Raw genomic sequence first — 20,838 nt, 5'->3', positions numbered from 1 at the left:
CATGCAATGATTCTCCTTCTATTTCGTCGAGACATTTTTTATTTATTTTTATTTATCATATAATACTCACAAATCTAACAAACATTTGCATCCTTTTCAAGGAAATAAAATGTTTCAAACAGCATTTCAACCTGCAGTTTCAGAAGATCAAGTTATGCTGGACATTTCTGCAGATCCGAAACAGGTAACTCAATAACATCTCTACTCTTTATTCATTAAATTTTTATTATTTAAATTATTTATTTATTAGCTAATTGAATGCCTTGAGGAATTATAATTATTGTTTTGTATGAAAATCAGTTACCTTAAAAATTTGGTGTCTTAGATGTACGGGAGTTAAAAACACTCTCTCATGTCCAATCAAAACTTCTTCTGGCCAATATATTTTATCTGGAAAAGAGGAGTGAAATTATGGGTCAAATTATAAATATTATATATATATATATACAGAGAGAGAGAGAGAGAGAGAGAGAGAGAGAGAAAGATCACCGTAGCAGAATTTATCTTGACCAAAAAATGAAAATAATTTGTCGTTTTTATCCTACAATGATACAAGAAGTTACTGCTAATATCTATATCCTTGAGCACTTTTCATATTTGACTCATATTATCATTGTGAAATACATCATAATTAGTGACCCTAGCCATCAAATTATATGAGAGGACTGACTTGAACAATAATAATATATAGTGGGGTTAATATTAAAAATTGAGAGGGATATTTTTAAGATTTTAATAAAAATTATAGGTAAATGTTATAAATTAAAAAAATTCAGTGGAGGCAGCTGACCCACTGAGCCCTTAATAAGTTTGCCCCTTATCATAATATAAATATTTTTATTAACAGATTAATTAGAATGGAATGTGAAATTGTTTTTATATTTTAGTGATATATTTAAAATAATGCTCTAATAGTGTGTTGAGTGAAAAATGCTCAAGATTAAACAATTTTAGGACTTCATTTTTTTCTTCCTAATTATTGAAGAATTTTAATAGAATCGGCACCCATACTTCATCTGCTGTACCAAAAAGATTTTTACTCTTGGATTTTTCTTTTTTTTGGATAGGTTTAGTTTTAGAAATTCAATAATGAAAAATGTATGGAAAAAAGTCCTCTCTATTTACTCTTTCACTGGATTGGTCCAGCGAGGAATAAAAAAACTAACTTGACAATAGTTAAATTTGTATATATATTACAATATTTAATGAATTTAATTTTTATATTATGAGTCCCACAATTTATACATACAACTTTCATACGTATAAAACATATATATATAGCAATATTTAATGAATTTAATTTTCACTTTATGAGTCTCACTTGACAAAATAAGTAGTAGAAAAGTTAAAAATTAATTAACTTTCGAAAAAAAAAAATTGAAAATTAAATTTCCCCAAAAAAAAAAAAAAAAAAAGGAAAACCATCCCCAGCTTTGCTTTCAAACCAAATAAAAACTTCCCCCATCAAAATTAAGTCTGAAAGAAGCAAAACTAGACCAAACGTAAATCCAAAACACATTGCGCAAAGTGATATACCAAACAGAGCTTGTACCACACCCACGGCTCAATATGGTACGTTGATGTTTGAAAGAGGTCTAAATAATAATAAAATCAATAAATTTAATCTAAATTCTAATATGGACTTTAACTCAGTTGTACCAACTTTCAACATATTTAAAACCACATTAAAAGAAAACTCAACATATTGAACCTCATTTACAACCACATTTAACACCTTTGAACCCTTACTACCACGCCCATTAAAGCTTGAACTTAAAAGAAATGAAAACTTCCCGTTATCAAAATTAAGTCTGAAAGAAGTAAAACTAGATCAAACGTAAATTCAAAACACATTGGATAAAGTAATGCTCTGTGATTAACGACCTCTCTCTTCAAATAAACAAAATTAGATCTATTTCCAAAAGAAGATTATGGCCATTTGACAATTGTAAGTGAGAGGCTATGATTTTTATTTTTTTGTAATTTTTTTCAAAATGAGAAAACAACTATTATCTTATTTAGAGAGAACCAGGGGTGACTTTGGTTATCCAAAGAATTTGAAGTCTGCGTTATTAGGTTTGATGAACATAAAAAATCGGTAAAACCAAATTTTGGAACGTATTTTATGTTGTTTGGAGGCAACCCGAAATTCAATTTGTTTGTTCTTGTGCATTTACATTATTTGGGATGGAAGAAGAATAAATAATATACGAACAGAATTTCGATACAGAAGAAAAAAAGTAAAATGCATTTTAATTTAAGAAGAGAAAAAGTAAAAAGGTATTTTAATTTAAATAAAAAGTAAAGTTGAATGGTATTTTTTTTAGTAGTATAATATATCGTATAAATCAATATTCATATATATGGTAAAATAAAGTGTAGATTAGTAAATTTTTTACTTACCTTGCTAACTTGGCGATGAGAAAACTATGTTAGAAATGTGATGTTAATCACTATCGTTTGGATTCTCACTGTCCTCCAGTGATAGAGTAAATGGAAAAGTTTTGTTTGTTTTGTTTTGTTTTTTTTTTTTTTTTTTTTTTTTTGTATTTTTTTTTTTTCAGTTTGGAGTTCATATTAATAATTTTCAAAGCTTAATTTTCTTTTGTGTTAAACAGCAACTAAGTGTTGGTCAAGGCAACCATGACCAGCTCTGTGATATCATGCATCAACAGCTTCAATACTATGATGAGGACCTAGAACATGATCTTTTCAATCTTTCTATATCAGCAACAGAGGTCCAAGACCACCAACCCACTTAATTACATGTTAGTTTGCAAGTTGTTATCTCGTGTAGTGAAAAAAGAAATACGAAACAAAATTTCAAAATATAAGTCTCAATCAGTTTTTTTAGCATTACTTTAATATTAATGGACGTCCAAAATTAATATTAGTCTCTCTATTCCGCGGCCAAATTGGCCCAAATACGTGTTCCAAAATTAATTGTATATTTGTTTATTGATGTTGCACAAATTGAAGTGACTAGATATTTGACAACCAACTCTGCGCATCTTGAATTTAATTCGAGATATCTATCTCAAATTTGATTTGGCGATTGTTAAAATATAAAAATACTTTTTAGTTTACTACAAATTACACTCTCTCTCCTAAAGACATAATTAGAATCGATCTATACAAATTTGATTTCAGAGGCCTATCTAGTGGCGATAGTTAAAATACAAAAATACGCTTTACTTTAGTACAAATTACACTCTCCTTCCTTTAAAGACATTTAAAATTAAATACTGCTGCACAAATTTAATTGGAAATGTGTATCTCGAATTTGATGTCTTTATAATTGAAAGACTTTTCTAAAAAAAAATTGGAAATATAGGATAACCAGAGTTTCAATTTGTCAAAGCATCCTTTCATATAAAGTCAAATACAATTGAATGGTGTGAATATGAATTAACAGTCTTATATGAAAAGAAAGATAAAAAAAAAAAAAAAACGAGAGCATTAATTAAACTACTCGATCAACAGCTTTTAATTCGTGATCCAATTTTGTTCCATGATGTAATATTCAATCAACAAGCTAGAGAAGTCTAACAAGGATAGAATTTCTTGCTCCAAAAAAATGAATTCTTGCTCTAAAATCAAATGTCATATTATTTCAGAACTGAATTCTTATCAAAACACAATAACAAATTTTATTGTTTCATACCCCAAGTCCTAACCCAATCAAGTCCATATGCAGAACTGCACAAACATTAAAGCCAACGCCCCGGACTTATATACGGTGGACGAGGGAATCCCATATTTCCCTTTCCCAAACAGCCCCTTAAGATATGGCCAGAAGCAGAGCACCACATACAGACTACCTATGAACTCCCCTATCCGGCTATCCCACACCCATTCCCATCGTTACGAACTCCTCGAACTAACAGTCCGGTGGCTAATGCCATTAAGTGCACCAACAAAACAGTGGTGCTGGGATGAAAATCGGGGACTCATTCAATGTGTACCTTCCAGAATTGGAATCAACATTGTCATCATCATCACCGCTACTTGTTTGCTCTTTTTTTTGTAACCTCAAACACCGTCTCTAATTGACCTAAAAGCTTGTGTATGACACTGAACATTCCAAATAACCACACGATCATTGTGTTCACTCTCCACATTCTTTGGTTGTTCCACCATACGCGGATTGACAAGCCAATTCGAAGGTATTTTGATAGAGTGTAAAGGTTGTAGATGACAAATATCGAAATCGGTATCAATATCGCCGGTTCTTAAACCTACAGGTACCAATCAAACTTATTGTGTTATTTGAATTTTATAAGTATTTTATGTCTAAAAGATTTGTAGTCTAGTGATACTTTTTACCTGTCCAGAATTTAAGTTCATAAGACAAAGTGAGCGTGTGTGTCAAAAAAAGAAAGAAATATTTTCTATCTTTAATCTGAATGGCTTTGGTTGGTGCCTACCTTGGGCAAGAAGCGTGAGTTGGTGAGGATAGAAAATGCGGGCAAAGCAGCATAACATAGCTCTGGAATTGAACGTAGGGGCCAAACTAGAAACCACATGTATGCCATGCATGGCCTGAACTGGAGCTTACCAGTGAGTGTAGCAATCAATGGGCTTCTTGGGCCAACTAGGATTTCTAGAAGCCCAGCGGCCACTCTCTTCTGTGCCATCATACATGTAGGCCCACTCGAAGGTACGCACCCTAAAAATGCATCTGGGTCAGGATTACAGAAGCCGGATCTCCAACCCTTCCCATGAATGGCAAGTCTAGTAAGCGCGTCTTCTACTATACATCCATATATCCAACCAACCTGAAATGTAGTTATCAAATCACCACTCATCACAACTATCATATGTAGAACACATGCCCCATTGGGTATCTGCTCTCATTTTAAAGTGGAAGGCAAAAAGGATTAGTCTTAGGTGGGAGACTCGGCTCACATCAGATTCAGATAACACGTGAAATGGATATAAATGTGTTAGAAATGAGTTAGATTTTAGCCATATATATATATATATAAATAATATCTTAATCTTTTGAGTTGGATCTTACTCAACTCGTTAAGTATATATATATATTTTAATTATTGTGAGAGTTCTTTGTAGTTCATTTTTTGAGTAATAAACAAGTAAGCCCCCCTTTACAATTTCTTCTTCTTCTTCTTCTTCTTTTTTTTTTTTTTTTTTTTTTTCACTCTTGATTGAGCATGATATAAACTTAGTTTTTAGGGCATAAATTTGCAGTTATAATCTACGTATATACTAATTAATATAACAAACCACACAATTCCTAGTATCTCACCTGTGTGCCCCAACTGGTACCGTGTTCATAGACATAACTTGCGACCTTGCAGGCTGCCTCCATTGAAGTTGAAAGATCTAATTGACTATAATATTTCCCATTCCACCCTAACAAAATCTGAGCAGCTGCTTTGTTGAATATCGAGTTTCCAAATCTTTTCCCCAAGTACTCATCGCTCAATTTACCTAATAATAAAGTGTAATTCATTTAGTATTATATATATATATATATATATATATATATATATATATATATATATAAGAACTAGTAGTTAATTCATGTACCATTAATTTGTTTCTCACAGGGTGATAAGTCATAAATAACTTTCCTTCTATGAAAACATCTCGTTCCAAAGTAATGTGGTCCTTGAATCCCCACCATTCCACTCACAATGTACTATTTTAGACATTAAAGAATAATTTAGATTGATCTTATAAATTTATTCAAAAGTTTTTTTTTTGTTAAACGAGAAAAAAGAAAAAAAAAAAAGTAGTGATAATAGATAGATTGTACTGTAAGCAAAATATTAATAGTCTAACAATAATTAATTAATATTTAGTTATCCATATATTTATAATGAATAGTCACCTATATTTATTTAAGAGTTGTGATTGTTCAACATCGTAGTAAAGGTAGAGGGTTGAAGAACGTTTCTACTCTAGTGTCCTCTTCAAACATAATTTCTATATCGGGTATGTCTTTCTTCTTTATCAAATTTATGCATTGGAACCATGTTTCTATTTATGTTAGAAATTTTCCTACATGTGGTATCAGAGCCAACATAGACTCTAATGCATAAATTTGATTTATTTGTTAATAATATATTGTTAATAGTATAATATGAAATTTATATGCAATACATGTTTAAGATGGAAAAGGACATAGATATATATGTATATATATATATATATACTCTGTTTTTCATGTACACGCATATATACACACTATGTATGCGTGAAAGTGTCAAATATTTTAGTACAATTATATTGTATTACAAACATGTATGCCCAAGATCTTCAAAATTTATGTGCATAAAGATATTGATATTCATATATATATATATATATATATATATATATATATTAATATATGTACATTATTATTTTGGGACAAACATTTGTATAATAAGATAATGCATATACATGTACTGAATATGAAATACATGAATAATTTTTATACAATTGTTATCATAATTGTTTTAACGTGGATGTGTTGGACAACAACGTGAATGTAATTTTGGCTATTTATGTCTCTATAAGAGTGTCACGTGTTGGACAAGAACTGTGACATTTAAAAAGACATGAACACATTCTTGAAAGTATCACGACAACATGAATTTCTAATATTCATGTACCAGTGTTACGTACTGTCAATAATATCAAATGGTCACGACTGTTTATGACAGTTGTAAGTGAAACAATACCACTCATACAACAGCGTTTTGGTTTGGGTGTTCATGCATGTAATGTTAGACAGTAACGTGATTGTGACGTAAATGTAATTTCTTCTTTGGTATCCATACATATCACATTAGATATATCAACACAAATCTTTAACATTCACGTACTTAATCGGTTGTGAAGACGGTTGTAAATGAAACAGTACCCTGGCATATTTTTGTTTGGGTTACAAATGTTCTAAAAAAGTTATAACTTTTGATGTTCAAATTAATAGTCATGTCTTTGTTATAACTTTTGATGTTCAAATTAATAGTTGTAATACCCCTAATTTAACAAGGATAGTTCTGAAATTTATTTAATTATTTAAATTGTGTTTTTATTTATTTAGTTGTGAATTTGTTGATTACGTGTGACTTTATTTGTTTTTGTTTATTTCGTGGTGGTTTGTGAATTAATTAATTAGTTTTTATTTATTTCGTGGTGGTTTGTGAATTACGTGTGACTTTATTTGTTTTTGTTTATTTCGTGGTGGTTTGTGAATTAATTAATTAGTTTTTATTTATTTCGTGGTGGTTTGTGAATTAATTAATTAGTTTTTATTTATTTAGTGGTGGTTTGTGAATTAATTAATTAGTTATTAAATTGTATTTTATTTTTTTCTATTTTTCGTTAATTGAACTTAGGGTTTTGTTTTATTTTTCTTTAGCCGACTTAGTTGCCTGTCTAGTATTAGGACTAGAATTAGGGTAACCTTAATCCTATAAATATATACATTAAGGTTTACCTAGGGTTTTAGAACTTAAACACGTCGGTGGAGGCAGAGAGAGAGAACAGAGGAAGGCTTACAGTAGTCGGAGTTCGCCGGAGAATTTAGGAAGCAACGGTGCAAGGTTTCAAACTGAGACCTAAAGGCAAGTTCTAATCCTCACTCCTTCCCGTTGCCTCGTGTTCTTTGCATGTCTAACACAACTCCAGGGAACTGTTAAGGATTAGAATTAAACTGGATTTCTTGTATCTCTGTTGTTTTAAAACTGATTGTAGTTGAAACGTGTGTATTGTTTGTTTTAATTTCTTCCTTGTGTAACCTCTGTTTAATTCGTGTAAACTGATGAGTAATGATTTTAATTAGTTCTATAACATGTTTGGAAGCACTAGAATTAATTTAGGTTACAAGTTTGATTTGCTACAACAGTCGATGCTCCGGAATGCTTAAACTGCTCGTATTAAACTCTTGATGCAAAATTCATGTTTTAATTAATTTTAGTAACTGAACAATGAATTTAGTGGATTCTGGTATAAGTTGGAACCTAATTTAAACACTTAGGAACCCTAGGTTATGAAGGTCAGTTCATCAGAAACTCACCGGAATTGAAAACGATAAAGAACAGAGAGAGAGACGGCTTACTGTTTTAAAGAGCAAGCTCTTCCTGACGAAGAGCAGGCTCTACTTTTAAGTAGAGCTGGCTCTAGGGGTCTTGGAGTAGGCTCTACTTTTAAGTAGAGCCGGCTCCAAGATGGGAAGAGCAGGCTCTTCTTTTGGTGGAGCAGGCTCTTCCCTCGGGTGTGCGTTTTTTTAATTTTTCTGCGACTGTGTGGGCTACAGAACTTGGATTTTGGGATTTTCAGTTTCTGTTGGAAGCTATACTGAGGTGTTTAGAGGTGTTCTAAGCTTGATTAAAATCCTTGAGAGAAGATTTATGCAAAATAAAACAACTTTGTTTTAATGCGACAATGGACAATGCTTAATTAATCTTTACTGGGTTTTGTTATGAAAGGATGCAGAATTGCTTAACACTTAGAATAGCAATTCTTAGCAATAAAATTCTCAATTAAACCTATCTCAATGTTATAAAATAAGCGTGTGGATTTAAATGGTTTAGTATGCTTATTTGGGCCTAAGTTGGTTTACAGTTTGGATAGGAGGAACTGCAAGATATTTAAGCTTTGGTATTAAAATTCTTAGTGATGATTTGCAGTTAGTCATGTTCCAGAATTACTAAAAATAAACCTGTGAACATTTATATTCTATTATGGTTGATTAGAATTAATTGGTTTACATGTATAAACTGTAATATCAATTAGTGGACCTTGCAGAGTAGTATGGATTAAGCTTGTTAATTGACAATTATTTTATCATGCTTAATATGGAACAATTGATATTTGTACTTAGTGTTTTATTGTCAATTGTGGAATGTATGGATTGGTTGATAGTTATATTTTTATTTATTCTATTAACTGCCGGATGGATTGGATTGTATGCATCGGTATGGGACGGTGACATACTAGGTTTGGATTTGGCTCAAAATTGCTATATCATACCTATACGGAATAAGGGAATGGATTAAAAATAAATCCTACTTATATTTAGGCTAAGTCAAAGAAGCTGCACAAGCTGAATGACTAGCTGGATTACTGGTTATCTATGTTAAGTCCGTGCAGTTGAATAAGCTGAACGACTTACTAGATTTATTATGGATTGTTATAAATGGATTTTAAATATATGTTTATGGTACCACGAGAGGAGCTTGAGTCTCAGACTCGTTGGTTAGGGTGCGTATATGCAGTGGATGCGTAGCTGGCTATAGTAGATTGAGGTGTACCCTGTTAGGTCTAGGTACTCATGCCCACCTTTGGGTGCGTTTTTGCATGTTGCTTTCCATTCAGGTTGAGACCCCTACTGTAGTCCAGTGAATGTCCCTTAGTATGGATATATATATAAAAATATATATATACATGACTTATATAGTTATTGTTGAGTTGGTTAGAGTGTATATGCGTATCGAGTCTCTGCTTGGATTGTAGTAAGTTAGAACTTGTAATACCCCTAATTTTAAAAGGGACAGTCCTGAAATTTAATAAATTGTTTAAATAGTATTTTTATTTAATTAATTGTTTAAATTGTATTTTTCTTTAAATTAAATTAATTGTTATTTCGTGAGTTATTTGATTAATTGCGTTTTATATTAATTGGTTAATTATTGTATTAAATGGTAATTATTTAATTGTTTATAATTGAGTTATCGTAACGTAGGGTTTAGGTTTTATCATAGCCGCCGTCTGTTTCAACTTAGGTAGTTTCATGGGCTGATTAAGGTTGGAATTAGGGCTTAGTCTCTAATTTTTACACGGATTAGGGTTATTGTTTTGGGCCTATAAATATATCATAATGTGGGTTTAGGGTTTTGGGAAGTACGTACAACTCTGTTCACGTACCTAGATACAGAGAGTGAGAGACAGAGAAACAGAGAAAACTTGAGTGATCTACAGAGAAGTTCAAGAAGAAGGGAACAAGGGTTTTCTTCTGGGTTTAACCAAGAGTAGCAGAGGAGTAGAACGACAATTTAGAAGGTGGTCGGAAAACCTCAGAGACGGTGGTTTAGAGTTTCAAAGTCTGAAACTCAAAAGCAAGTTCTGTCCTTCTCTTTCCCTTTAGTTCGTGTTCTGTGCATGCCTAGTTAGACTCCAGGGATGAATCAAGTATTAAAACAGATTAAATTAAAGTTAATATTAATCTTGTAAGCAAGATTGAATCAATTTTTTTTAAATCGTTGCATAAATCTGGTTTTTGTGTTGGAAGTTGTTCTTGCTTAAGAATCTGTTTGCATGAATTTTAATCTTGCTTAACCTTTGTGTATATGAGATTGGAGACATTCTTATAATTAATTCTAGGACAATTGAACCCTAAATTAAGTTATAAAAACTGAACAGAGGTTCTGGACTTCGCCAGAGACCAAGAAGATGATCAGAATAGGGGATACGGCTCTCAAAGGAGGAGAGCCGGCTCACTAAAAGAGGGAGCCGGCTCTGGGGGAAGAAGAGCCGGCTCTACAAGGGTTAGAGCTGGCTCAACATGTTGTGGAGCCGGCTCCACCAAGGGAGAGGCAGCTCCAAGGTTTTATGGAGGCGGCTCCCTCCTCTCTTCTTGGTATTTTGGATTTCTGGGTTGCTTTGGGACAGTAGGGATTGGTTTAAATGTTACAGCTGCTGTGAATGGTGTATATATCTATTTCAGAAATGTAAAACTAGTAGGAAGCAAGAAAATATTAATGTGTTGAAGCATGAGACAACATAGGATTAAATATTAAGCTTGCATGTGGAAGGTTGGCAGATGAACTTAAATTGCTATTGAAGTTTTTAGCAACTCTTACTTGTATGATTTGTTACTATTAATTATGTTGTGGCACTGTAAAGAGTATAGTTGTTCATCTGAAATATTTATACTTAAATAGGAATGCATGATGTTGTAATATATACTACTACATCAATCTGGGGATTGTTTGGAGGAGTTAAATGTGCAGCTTTGTTTCATTTATATCAAGCACTGGAAAATAATTTATAAATCGAATGTTGAATGCATTTATTAGTTATGCACATGTTAAACTATATTAGTGCTTATTTGTGGAATCAATTGATAGTAGGTTTTATTAAACTGCGTCAATTTATGTTGAATTTGGAGGAATAAATTGCATACTCTTGCTTTGTCAATTTATTGGACTGTAATTGGAATTCTAAGATTTATTTTGGATGCATGAATTGGTTATATGATAAACTATATTTAGGCTTATTCTCGGAAGTAGTTGATAAATAATTATATTGATTTGTCAACTATGTTAACTGGAGGATGGTATGTACCGGTATGGGACGGTGACATACTAGGTATGGATTAGTTCAAACACTAAGTTCTACCTAATTTGGAATAAGGTATGGATTAGTCATAAAGATTAAGTCCATCACCTACATGTGTCATATCAATTGTGAATTGAATGATCCACTATAGTTCCAGGATAGATTTGTTATACATATATCAGACCACTACACAGATGGATGGTATTTTGTATTAGGAGGAGTACGGACTTTACATATATATTATATAGTGCCGTGGTATGAGTTGAGTCTCATGACCATGGTTAGGGCGCGTATATTGCCTAGGATGGATAGCTGGACAGAGGTATTGTTCCCTGGTAGGTCTAGATACACATGACCACAGTATGTGCGATTTGCATGGTATCTCTATTCAGGCTGAGACAGACCTTTTTGGACTAGTGAGCGTCCTATAGTGTGTACTTATACATATATGGACTACTCTAGTTATTGTTGAGTCTTCCTAGGATGTATCTGCGTATCGGATTTCTGTTTGGATTGTAGTAGATCAGGACTTGCATGTGGACCTGACCCACTCTTTTATTTTTCAGGTGTTCGATAGTTCCAGGGTTAGAGCTTGGACGTGCAGAGCAGATACAGATATTCATTCCTCCGATTATGTAGGAATTTTCTCTATGTTAGCTTTGGTTTTTATTTTTATTATTTCAGTATCGTTTGGAGAATTTAAATAAGGGGTCCAATGGATGGATTCCTGAGTTGTTCAAATTATGGAGTTTTGGATTATCAGATTTAAGTATTTAATTATTTAAGGATTATCTTTTAGTTTTCTTTTCAGCTTTAAACTTTTATTCTTAAATTCATATTTTTGTATTCTGTGTTCGTTATAACATATTAATTGTTTGATATCCCTCGGGTTTGGGCCTGGGCCTGATCAACCCGTGTCTCGGATCCGAGGGGTATCACAGAACTTGTTTGTGGGCCTGACCCACTCCTATTTTTCCAGGTGTACGTCAGTTCCAGGCTTGAGCTTGTTCGTGCTGGGCAGAGAAGATCTTCCATTCTACCGACGATGTAGGACTTCTTTCCAGATATTTGATTTGGATTTTATCTTCAGTTTACTTTCATTCAGTTTGGTTTTTAGGGGTCTACTGGAGATGGATTCCCGAGTTGTTAACTTATGGAGGTTTTGGATTATTGGGATTTAAGTATATTTAATATTAAAGGTTTTTATATTTAATTTTCTTCCAGCTTAAACTTTATTTATCAAATTCATTTTGTCATCTGTGTTCGTATTACATATTAATTGTTTGATATTTCCCTCGGATTTGGGCTTGGGCCTAATCAACCCGTGTCTCGGATCCGAGGGGTATCACAATAGTCATGTCTTTTTGGTTTGAACCAACAGACATGTCATTTTTCTTTTTTGATTTGAACCAACATGCATGACTCTGTAAATGTCATTTTTCTTTTTTGGTTTGAACCAACAAACATGTTTCTGTACTTATAGAGTCATGCATGTTGCATGCACCGATACGTAGCCTTTGTGGTCTATGCACCAAGAGTTATGTGCATGGTATTTTAGAGATATTTTGCTATAAACTCAATTGTGTTGCTATAAACTCAATTGGAGTGTGCATGACAACAACAACATGTAGTTAATATGGATTGTAAAGGGTTATATGTTTCAACGTACCATTACATGTTTTAGTTTGGGTTACTAACGTTGATTCGTTATATATATACATGTATATCATGTCTTTTGAGTTGCAATCAATAGTCATATCTTTTGGGATTAAATCAACAGGCATGTCTTTTGAATTTAAACCAATAATCATGTCTTTGCACCCAGAGTCGTGTTGCATGCACCCCGACTTACTCTATCAATAAGGGTCGCTAATTTAATATTTTAATTGGTGAAATTTTTATTGTATAACATGTATAAATTTTAAAAATTTTGGATCGTATTTTGTCCCTTAAATATTAATTTTCATAAATATGCCATTTTTCTTAAGTTATCATCACTGGTTGAATGTTTTATATGTTTGATGATATACATGGCATAGTCAATGATTAATTTGAAATTTTATCGCATATAAATTTATGAAATTATACATGTTATTGAAATTGTATACATAATTATGCATGTGTCTCATATTATAAATTATTGCATAATATGTATATGTATATGTTTTGATTCATTCGGGAAAATTGAATTATATTTTGCAATTCTAAGTACAAGTGTCATTTAGTTTGATTGAGTGTTTAGTCACCAAAGTGGCACACTCATAAAAATTTTAATGATATTTGTAGTTAGTGACAAAATTATTATTTTGTTAAAGTTAAAAGATTGTGTTGACGTTTAGTAAAGATGAGTAATGATCAAGCCCAAAGGTGAGTCATTGAGTTTGTCCAACTAAGCGGATTGAGGTAAATAGTGTAAAAGACACAACTGATGACTCACTACGCCCAAAGGAGTATAAGTTATTATTGTGTTTTCTATGATTAATTAGCTTCAAAGGTGAAAGTTATTTCACCAGTGGGAGACTAATATATGATAATTTTGGCCTAAAGGAAAGATTGTTATATGTTATGTTGATCCCATTCAGAGTTAATTGTTTTGAAGCATTATTTAATTAACTCTGGAAAGTTTAGTTGACCTTCCCATCAATTAAACTGTAAATGTGTGGCCTTAGTTATTCTCAAAGTTAGTGGGAGTAAAATTCATCTTTAGTGTTAAATGTGGATGACAGTTGTACATGAGATTAAACAATTTAATTTCTCAAACATTTGATATGAAGGTATTGGTGAAGCCTTTTTATTGGCATTAAGTTTCACCTAAATAAATCTCGTGAAATTTTGAATTGTCACGATTAAAGAACCTACTTTGATAGAGTTTTGAAAGTATTTAACATATAACACTATAGAGGAAGAATTGTACCCATTGTAAAAGTTGAGAAATTTGGTAATCCAAGGACCAAGAAAAATATCTAGAGCTGAATTAGGTAAAAGACATTTTCTATGCCTTTGGAAATCTAATGTATGCTCAGGTTTTGTATATGGTTAACTATAAAATAGCATATGCTAGGCAGATATCACATTGATCTTGGTTTGGATCCATAATAAGCGGCAAAGAAATTTATAAGGTATCTGCAAATAGTTAAGAACCATATCTTTATAGGAGTGGTAAAAACTGACTTTGCTGGTTGTCAGGACAGTATACAAATCCACTTCAAGTATTGTTTTACTACTATGATAAGTGATAGAAGCGGATTTTATATGCATGTTATAAGGCCACGTTTCATGCATTATAAAATATCAGTTTTGTACTTCAGATCAATAATTCCGCGACAATATTGTATTAAAGAAACAACAAGGGTTCAAGGAAGTCTAAAATATGACTGTTAATATCTTGTTGTGAAATAGAGGAATCAGAACCAGCTAGTGTTTGATTGAGCACATAATGCATAACAAAAATATTGTTGATCCCATGACTAAGGGTTTGCCGCTAATGTTGTACAGTAAGTATGCATATTTCTCTTTGACAACATTAATTTACTTATTTAGTGGGATGTTGTATTTGGCTCAGGTAAAGACAGTTTTATTTTGTGATCACATTTATTATCCTCATTTACTAGATATTTTCCATATTGGTGCACATGTGTATGAAAAATTGTGATTTAAGTGTCCTGTTTTGAGACACGATGTGTCCTTATTGAGATATGGTAGGACCGATGCATGGTATGAATATTATATTGAATAGATGCACATGCAAAATATATGTGACTTTGGAGTTGAGTTTGTTAGTATCAGTGACCAATGGTGTCTTATATCATTGATGATATAATAACGCCCTTGATCCCATATTAGTAGATTCGAAGGTACTCCAAATTGATGAAAAATGTGTTTCTTATATATATGGATTAACTTTTGAAGTGCACTCAATGATCATTTTCATCTTGACGTGATCAGAATTAACTATCGTTAGACTAAGTGGGAGAATGTAAGCAAAATATTAATAGTCTAACAATAATTAATTAATATTTAGTTATCCATATATTTATAATGAATAGTCACCTATATATATTTAAGAGTTGTGATTGTTCAATATCGTAGTAAAGGTAAAGGGTTGAAGAACGTTTTTACTCTAGTGTCCTCTTCAAACATAGTTTCTATATCGGGTATATCTTTCTTCTTTATCAAATTTATGCATTGGAATCATATTTCTATTTATGTTAGAATTTTTCTTATATGTACTAGTAGTAAAATGACAAGTTTAATTAATTACGCACTTTTTGAATAACCACCAATTGATTTCCAAATGGATCACCCTCTGGCCCATCATAGATGCGTTGGGGGAACTGAACGAATGCATAGTCCCTTTCGTTTTCAATACCAATGAGTAGACACATTGCATGAAGAGCAACTTGTGGATTGTTAATGTACATGTCACAGTTTACGTTCAGTACAAAAGGAGCATTCGTCATCACTCCGAATACTTTGTTCTGTTCATGAAGTTGATCATGTTAATTTTGATAAATTAACGACATTAAAATGAATAATTAAGAATACATAATATGAGATATGTAAATGCATGTATGTGTATATAATTACTAAATAAATATACAGTACAAACAAAGATTGCTGCACTTTCAAATGACTTGTTCTACTTTGTAAATAGTACTATTGATCATTTTCAGAATGAATTATAGAGAAATACTACTTTCTCATGGTTCCTGCACTCTCCTGTGAAACAAATAGCTTCGTTGAAAGGAGTTTACATTTTTTTTTTTCCACACTCATTATTGTCCAAATGGAGACTAATCCAATCTTCAACCTTCTAGAGCTAGATATCACTTGGTTCCATCTTATCCATTTCATGAATATGCCATGTGTCAATATTTTAATTTATTCTGCTTTCAATAGAAAATAAAGTAAAGTAGAAAATAAAATGATGTTTAACAATTTATTTTGCTTTCAATATTTTGAAAATAAAAAATTAAAAAGTAAGTTCAATAATTATGATTTTAATTTTATTTTCTAAATTCATCCCCAATTCACCGTCTTTCTCACTCTCCATCTATGCCTAAACCGCCGCGGCCGCGGCCACCACACCACCCTGCAACAACAACAGCGGCAACGCCGCCGCCACCACAGTCCCCACCTCCTCAGCCACCACCACACCACCATCACCATCATTATGGTTCCGGAGACCAAACCACCACCAACACCATGACAATCGTTCACAGCCCCACCACCACTGTAGTTATGGTGGTTGCCTAAATTCCAGCCTCAAGAGCCACCATCTGAGCGCCACCATGACCATCCTCATTCCCACCACAATCATTCACAGCCCCACCACCACCGCGAGTCCATCATCGACGACACCATCCTAATGGTTGCTGGGAAATCCAGACCCATTTCACCATCGGCAAGAAAACTCATCGCCGGCCTCCTTGCTCAATCCGAGCACATAGCCGTGAGTCCAATCGACTAAAGGGATGGTGCGATGGTTGTGCGACACGGGATGGTGGTTGGGGCTGTGAGAGAGGAGAGAGATGGTTATGGCAGTGGCTATGGTTGGAGGAGGTGACAGTGGCGGTGGCCATGGTGGGGAGGAGGTGGCGTGGGTGGAAATCCGAAGTCCAGAATTGTTGCAAAAAATTGCTTGCTTAATTTGTGGAATCAACGGTTGTGCGACAGAGTAAGCAAGAAATTGCTTGCTTGGTTGATGGTTGTGGCCGTGGCTACGGTGGGAGGAGGTGGCAGTGGGTACGGTGGGAGGAGGTGGCATTGGTGGAGGCGATGGTGAATGGGTGACGTAATAATTTTGGAATTTCTTTTGGGCTAAAATTTGAAAACCTGCTGTTTATCAAAATTATCATATCACCTCCTCCCTTGACCGTGATAACCGTTAGTTGACCGTCTATCACGTGCACCCTATATTACATTACAATGACTAAAATGCCCTTCTTTTTGCTGATGAGGAACAGCAATGGACACTGTTTTGCGAGCAGTGGTATATATATATATATATCAGTTTTCAAGGCTTATGAACATAAATAATCTTTACATACAATAGCAGATGCATTCATTTAAACAAATGCAATTAGAAACTTTAACCCCGACTCAAACAAGGATTTCTTTTCCGCCGATCACCACGATTTTCAGACTTGACACGCATAAGGAAACAATAAGCAAATTGTTGACACTTGCGGATTCCTTTCTTGAAGATACAACCTGTTTTCATTCGACTTTTTGCCTTTGATACAATAGAAGTTCGAGCAATCGGAATGGAGTCGCCGGAGAGACGGAGAAGATAACCGGAATTGCGATGGATTTTCTGGCGACTCACTCTGCAATTGTCAGTGAGTGCTCTGGCAAATCAATAACCGTTGATGTAATGTTATACATATATATGTATATATATTAGGGACAATTAAAGAAGGTGATCTAGCTAGTGAAATCGAATTTGAAGAACGGCTAGTCTCTCCTGCTTCTTGCAACACACAGACACCGTCGTCATGGCGGTGGTGGCATTGTTCATTGCCACTGCCGCATAGCTGTCGCTCGTCTTTTTCGAGACCACCACACCTCGCTGGCACCGTTTCACGCGTTGGGAAGGAAGCCCTAATGGAGCCAATGAAGATGGGCAGGAAGAAGGCCCAATTCAACGTTCACGTTACACGGAATTTTTAATTCCCTTTTTAATGAAAAAAAATAATTAACAGGTGTAAGGTTGTACATTTTGTACTTCTTTTTTATATTTAAGAATTGATAAAATAATATATAGAAGTAATTATATATAATGGGCACCTCGACAATCTCTTATAATTATATAATTATTATAATTATAGTAATTATAATTACCACAATTACCATAATTATAATTATAATTATGGTAATTGTGGTAATTATAATTACTATAATTATATATAATTACTATATAATTATGGTAATTATATATAATTATAGTAGTAATTATGTATATAATTATAAATATAATTACTATAATTATATTTAAAAAAATATTAATATACTATTGAGGGTATTTTTGTCATTTTGTAGGAAATTAAAGGTTCTATGACCAAACGGAGGCAATGTGATAGTTTATGTTATATTAGGGAATTTTTTAATACTCGAGGGGATTATTAGATAATCTTGATAAACAATAGGGAAGTTTTTCAGGTTTTAGCCTATTTCTTTTTTATTTTGTTATACAAAGATACGTACAAAAAAGTAATTCCTTGAACATGAAGTAGAAAAAGTAACAAACCTCCTTTTTCTTTTCTTCATTAGATGTAAAAGTACCTTTTAAAAAAAAATTAAAAGTATATGTATACCTTAATTATTGTTTGATGGTCTGTCCGTTCTATATTTGAGAACACTGCAAAGTCGCCAGTTAGGTCACACGGCAAGGACCTTCGAGCAGCATCTTCAATTTTTTGACTAAGCTGTTCATGTGCATCCTACAAACAAACAAAGACAAACACAATTGTAAAATATCAATGACAGTAATACAATTGTATTACTGAGAAAATTAATAATGATCGACAAATTACTCTCCATTTTATGCCAAACATCCAGAGAAGTTTGTTTTGAAAAATACTTGTAAGAATTTATCCAATTAGAGAATTAATTTTAAAACCCATGCTAAACATGATTTAATGTCAACAGAGAATATGTTTTACATGGAAACGTACAAGACAGCTAAGAAAGAAATTTTAAAGACAGAAATTTTAAAGACTCATTTCAAAAATAAATAAATAAATAAAACCAAGAATATATATATATATCTGAGATTAGTACTAAGATAAGTAATTTATGCACATAACTCCAACAGTGAATATTTAATTACCTTCATTTCTTCCATTCTTGCTGGAACTCCAAGGAAGTATCATGGCCTAATGACTCGGTCTTTCTAGAAAAGTATCGAAATGGAGCTCTAATTTGAACTTTGTACTTCTTACCGAAAGGAACCCAGAGCTTTGCAAACTTGGAAGCTTCAATTAGGGCATAAAAAGTGAGATCCGGCCGAGTTGGCTAAATTTTAATTCACTCTTTTAGAAAATTTGTCACATCATTGATGTATAAAATTGTCATTTCAATCAATTGTGTGTTAAAAACTATCAGGATGTGGTTTAGTGGTATCATATCCCTTACTTTCTAAAGAAAAGTTGAGGATTTAAATGGAGACATGTGTGTTTGAATACCAACTAAGAAAAAAAAAAAAAAAAACAGTATGTTAAAAAATTAGGGGCGGAGCGGGCTGAAAACCGTCGGGTCAGAGGAAATTGGCATCCTTACCAACAATGTGTTAAAAGATTTATTTATTTATAAAATATGCAAAAATGTGTAAATTTTTTTTTTTTTTTATCTTCATCAATATGTTAAGATACATCACATCACTAGTGAGTAAAATTGTTATGTATTTTGCACAACCCTTTTAGACATTCACATCAACATATTTTCTCTTTCTTCCCTCTTTCTCATTTCATTAACTAATCAATCATGTGTTAAGTAAGTTTGTAAAAGTTATGTGGATTTTAGGCATGACAAGTGGTTAGTTGTTATTGACAGATATATTTTTATACAAAGCGTATAAAAAAATGGCGCGCTGGAGCTAAAAATAATTAGTTCAATTTCTTTTATATAAATCTATTATGACACATCAGATTTTATATATATATATACATAACCATTGGAGGTGCTCTACCTATTGTCCAACTTTCAATGCGATAACTCTTTACGATCATCAGTATTCATATTGTGATTCTCCTCGGAAAATTTAATGTTTTCCTCAATCTGATTGCTTCTGACTGTAATCCAATCTTCGTCCCACCAATCAGACGCCTGATTATCTCTGCCAGAAGATCGGAAGAGAAACCCATGTGGTTCAGATTCCGGTAAGGTTTCGAGTCTTCCAATAACTCCAAAGAATCCCAGAAGCATTGATCAAATGCACCAATCGGAGAATTCTTATTAACTTCTTTTAATTTCTCAGAACTCATCTTCAAATCGTTTAGAAATGGGTAGTGAGTTTAATTCTGTGGCTTCAATATAACAATTATTTTGTATTTAAATTTCATATTATATTATAGGGGTATATTTGTCATTTCATACAAACTTAACAAATTTAAACGAAAATAGGACAATGTGACGACTTTTTATAGTTTAGGAGGGTGTTTAATTTTAGTGGGAGCTTTTTGGACGAAAATTATAGTAAGTTATGTGATTTTTCTCCTTAAATATATGTAAGAATATTTTGTCAAACCCATCAACCCACGTATCATAAGTGTGCCCAAATTTCAACATCGCCTTACAAAGGGATACTTGTTAACTTTTTAATTAGTTAAATGTATTTGTTAAAAAACCTTTAAAATATAGGGGAAAAAATAAATTAGACAAATGTTAGTATATTGTTGTGCTACATCAATGTTGAGAAGACAAGGTTCATTATAATTTATATAGACAACATCTTCATTAATGGACAACTAAAATGCATAACAATTAATAATTAAAATCTACTATATGGAATTTTCCATCTAACTATCAAATATTTACCATCTC

At 32.7% G+C, this 20,838-nt stretch overlaps 1 pseudogene; it reads right to left on the bottom strand.

The window, feature by feature from the left end:
- Positions 1-3,277: 3,277 nt before the first annotated feature.
- On the bottom strand, positions 3,278-20,220 carry LOC132309852 (cellulose synthase-like protein H1; annotated as a pseudogene).
- Positions 20,221-20,838: the final 618 nt, after the last annotated feature.

This window comes from Cornus florida, unplaced genomic scaffold (genome assembly GCF_030987335.1).
Source record: "Cornus florida cultivar Cherokee Brave unplaced genomic scaffold, ASM3098733v1 CherokeeBrave_3.0.0_Hap2_Chr05, whole genome shotgun sequence".
Classification (NCBI taxonomy): Eukaryota; Viridiplantae; Streptophyta; class Magnoliopsida; order Cornales; family Cornaceae; genus Cornus; species Cornus florida.
The sequence above is the reverse complement of the archived record's forward strand: the minus strand, read 5'-3'. Positions and strand labels throughout refer to the sequence as shown.